This window comes from Durio zibethinus, chromosome 6 (assembly GCF_047325235.1).
Source record: "Durio zibethinus cultivar Kanyao isolate XHJ-2024 chromosome 6, ASM4732523v1, whole genome shotgun sequence".
Classification (NCBI taxonomy): Eukaryota; Viridiplantae; Streptophyta; class Magnoliopsida; order Malvales; family Malvaceae; genus Durio; species Durio zibethinus.
In genome coordinates this window covers 13,669,115-13,674,167 of record NC_143167.1, presented here as the reverse complement: position 1 = coordinate 13,674,167, position 5,053 = coordinate 13,669,115, and positions in this window count along the sequence as shown.

Genomic DNA, 5,053 nt, shown 5'->3' with positions numbered 1-5,053 from the left:
TTTGTTTTCACCAAAGCTTATATATATAGATAGCTAACTTTATGTTGCTTTCTCAAGATTGACATCGCATCAAGAATTGAAATCTTTATAGAAATCTAAATAGAAAAATAAAAAATGAAATGAAAAATGCTGTCTATAGAGAGATATTTGATAACTTAGATTCATGTTTGTTAATAACATAATATTAAAGTTGTCATTTACTATCTCTAGCTTAGCCATTTGGCAATTGGGGTTTAAAATTTGAGACAAGTCAAATTGAGAGTTAATTAGTATTGGAGGGTTGTGGAAGAAATAATTGTATTTAAGGTTAAAAAAGTTGTTATACTAACCTTATTTTAAATTGTTCATTTATTAGGAGTGGACTTTGATGGATAGCTTCTCAATTTATTGGTTGCTCCTCTTTTTTCTTTTCTTTTCCTTTCTATCTTAGCATTCGTAAAGTTTTTTTTTTCCAAGTGATTTTTTTTTTGCTTTTACAAATTTTTTTCATCATTAGTGCAGCTTAAAGTGATTGAACAGCATGTGTTTGAAGTTTCTTCCTATATTTTGTATGCCTGAATTTTTTACATAAAATGAAATAAGCAATCTGTTTTTTATTTTTCTCTAGGTTAGTGGAAGTTTTTGTTATTTTGGTTTTTCAATTAATTATTTTTTGGTTTTATGCATGAATTTGTTTACATGCATTTGGAGAAAGCTTTTCTTTCTTAGTTATTTTGAGATATTCCTTATACTTGGCTTTTTTTCCTTTGGCTATTTCAGTGTGCTTTGATTTTTAATTTGTTCTTAATTGAAGCAATATGATGAATTAGATGAGCATGGTTTGTTTACATGTTTTTGTTTAATTTTTGCATTGTATAATTGATTTAAGTAATATGCATTTTTATGTTGGAATTTAAAATTCAATTTTCAAGTGCCAAAATTTAATATAGAGCATACAAATTAGAGTTGCTAGTTTGTTTTCATGGCCAACCACAATGATTTTTTTTATATTAAAATAGATTTTTTACATTTTGTTGTTGAGTTTCTTATATTTTTTAGCATTGCTTTAATTTTGAGTTAATGATGTAAACAAGGATTGACAAATGTGTAAAACATAAGAATTTTGGTAGATTATATTTTTTAGTATTAGTATTAATCTTGGTAAGTGAAGATATAAGTTCATGATTTTTCAATAAGAAACATGCAAGTTAAAAGTTGTATTTATTTATCAAAAGTGATTTGTCATAGGGTTTTTAGGATTTTTTAAGGTTTTGGGGCTTTTTTAGGTTTTTTAGTATTCATTAATGTTAGTCTCTAAATAGGTTAAACTGCAAGTTTGTGGTACACCAAAATTCAATTTAGATGATTTGATGAACTTGCATATTAATTACAAATTTAGATAAACCCATTTTAGATTCTAATATTTTAATGTTGATTTGCTTGGTTTGAAGTTGACTGAATTAGAATATGAGTTGTTAAAAAGTTAGAATTAGCTAAGTAGAAAGATTTGAGTGAGAAATAAGATAAAGGTAGAAAGATATAATTTGTCAAAAATTAAAAATTATCTTAAATTCTTTGAATACAAGTTTAAAAGATTCATGCTAATTTAGTATATAGTATATGATTAGCCAATAGCACCAAAATAGGAATTAACAAAACATAAATCAATTTGCCAAAAAAGTATATATTGTTGGAAATATGTCATAACAATTGGATGGAAAAATGTCTAAATCTCTAAAAAGGTACGACATTTTCCAACCAACCTATATTCAGAAGCTTAAAAGTAAATTGACATATAGCAGGTCCATAGTTTAATCAAGTTTTTGAATGGCTTCCAGCTTTTGACATGAATTGTGAACCATCAAATCTTTTTCCTAAAAGTTGTAAGTTAGTATGATGTGTATGATTTTGATTGTTAATTGAAGGGAACTTGTTTTTCTTTCTTAACTACAACCTACAACACAAAAAGACAATATACCTGCTTTCTTAATTGAAATTATTATGATATTTAATTTTTAATCTGATATATTTATAAGAAAACTTTCAAGTTCAAGGTGACAAATACTTTTTTTACTTAGTTGGAATGGTTGATGTGAAAATTTTTGTGTCATAGTTTTCATCTTTTTGATTAATTAATATATCCCAAATAAAGTATTTTGGCATTCATTATGTCAAACCTAATGAACCCCATTGAAATCAAATCATGCATTGCAAAAAAAAAAAAAAGCATAGTTTTAATTTGGAATAATAAAAAGAATTTTATTTATGAAATTTAAACTATGTATAAACTTATTTTACTATTTTATCCTAATTGTTAAATGTGAGCATTTATCAATCAAAATATTATTTACTAAAAGTATATTTCATTCCAAAAATTCCTAATGAGCTGATCTTTCGAAATCTCTTTCAGTGTGATATTCCATTTTAACCAATTAATTGTAATATTGCACTCACAAAAGGCTATTCTTTATTCTTCTTCTATTAGTAACTATCCTTATAGTATATTGTTTTCCATCACTTTTGGGGATTAATTAAATTAGTTTGTTCCCATTTAAGAGAAAAGATAAACAACATAAATCCAGGTAATTAAGATTTGCAAATTGAAAGAGGAAATGTGTTTGCCTTTAAAGAATGGATTTTTATTAGAGACTTGATTGGCAAAATGCATATTTTGAAAAGACAAATAAAGTTGAAGAAGGAATACAAAGAAACACAAATTCTCTGAACAAAATGATGTCATTTTAGACATGGTATCAAAAAAATATATTTTTTATTTTTTCTCAAATTTTCTCTTCTCCCTTTCTCCTCTTTCTGCTTTTCTTTATGGAAGTAATTTTCAGTGGCAGAAATTTGTAAATAGTTGTCAAAGATCGAAAACTTTCACTGGATTTTATGAATCTTCATTGGAATTTGGAAATTCACTAAAAAATATCATCAAAAACTGAAAATAGTTATTAGAATCTAATTCGAATTATTTTTGCAAGTGCACAAGCCGTTTAAATAATAATAGAGATTATAAAAGTTTAGATGTCAATCCCACGATGATTAGTTAAAGAGATTCTTAGACTAAATACCTATTATCCCCACACCCTATTTAAAATCGCTTCAATCAAACAAAAGTAAGCATAAAACTAAGCTAAGTAAAGTAAAAAAAAATTATAAAAATAGTAGCAAAATAAATGGTAATGAACTAAACATGAATTAAAATGTAAACCTAAACTTAAAATTAAAAATGGCAAGTAGAAATTTTAATAAAAACAATAACTAAAGTAGTGTAATTGAATTAACTAACTTTAACTAACTTTTAACTATTTTCAACTCTGACAAGAGCAACTTCTAAAATTTTTTAAGAAATTTCCCAAACAAGATAGGAATTAAATAGAAATAGTTTGTAAATGGAAATTGAAATAGCATTGAAGTAACATGAAAAGTCTAGAATCAAAAATTTGAAAGGAATTAAGCTTAGTCAAACCTTAGGTGCAAAGATGAAAACTGTAAGTTTAAGAAGCAAAACTAAGCTTATATTGCATCAAATTGAGTACAATCCAAATTTCAATTGCAAAATCTGTTAAGGATCTAAGTTAAAAATAGATTTGAAATGCAAGTAATGAAAGAAAATTGTTAAATCTAAGCTAAATCTTTGAAAGCTGAATATGAATTGCTACTTGGAAACCATAACTAAAAGCTGAGTTTAAATTGCATGAAACTAAAGGAATATGAAATGAAAATTGAAATAGCATTAAAAGAAAAAAAAATAGAAATCATATTGAAGAAGAAAAATTGGAAAGAAATTGCAAGTTTGACAAAAGAAAGTGAAAACCAAAACTGAGTTTGAAGTGGAAACTACTAAGTCATAGGAAAACAATTAGATATGAAATTTAGTAGAAAGAATGAACTACAACTAAAATAAGGCAACCTAAATCAACAAGTTTACTACATGATTCAGCAAAGAAATCACATCGAATAATAGCAATTTTAGCTTATTGAACAATAAATTCAAACGAAAAGCAAATCTAGAAAAATATAGTAGTTTCAAAGAAATTCATCCAAACAGCATGTAAAAACATGAAATTAAAGGCAATCAAATGAGAATGAACAAGTAAACACATAAATTAAAGAGCATAAAGTGCAAGAATTGCAAACCAAACACCAAGAAGGAGATAAGATCCTTGATATGTTATCATTCATTCAAAGTTCAACTTTGCCAATTAAGTTTAGTCAAAATTTTGGAGCTAGATCTGGAATTGTATGAGATTGAATTTGAATGAGTTTTTTTTCACTTTTAAAGATCTATCAATTATGAATCTAATATAAAACATTTGGCTCAAAACAAGTAAGAATTGAGCAAGAACTGATTAAAATATTACAAAGAGATTAAGAACATATATTACATAACAAATTTAAAGAACACTTGAAATTAGTGAAAATTGAAGGCAAAAATGTAAGAATCTTGAAATTTCATTGAAGAAATCTGAAAGTACATTGAAAATTAATGCAGGGAAGTTAAAATTTCATAGAAAGTAAAGGAAAGAAACTACCAAACAACCTTGTTTGGAAAGCATGAAAATAAAAGTGTAGAGAAAATAAGTTGCAAAAACTTAAAACTAAAAATCTAAAAATTTATCTAAAAACTCTTTTTTGGCCAGCTACTACCCTCTATTTATAGGAAAATGGGAGGTGCTTTAGCCCCTAAAATTGTAGTAAAAAAAATCTAATTAATAGTCAATCTTCTAGATCCTTCTTCCTCATTTCTTTTATGCCTTTACTTACTTGTTTGGTTCTTTTAGCTTCTCTTTCTTTTAAGCCTTCTTCTCATGATCTTTTTAACTCCACGCAATCAACATTTTGACTAATAAGAAGTCTTAAAATAGCCAGCTCAACAACTCCAATTGGTCCTTTTAAATCTCCAACATTAGTGCCATAATGCATTTGATCACATGGCTAAATATCAACGACATAAGCTTGAATTTTGAATTCTCCTTTTGGCACCAAATACAACATCTTGTTCTTTCATTTTTTTGTCAAAATTCAAGCCAGTAAAAGAACAAATTATACATTATAATCCCTAGAAAAA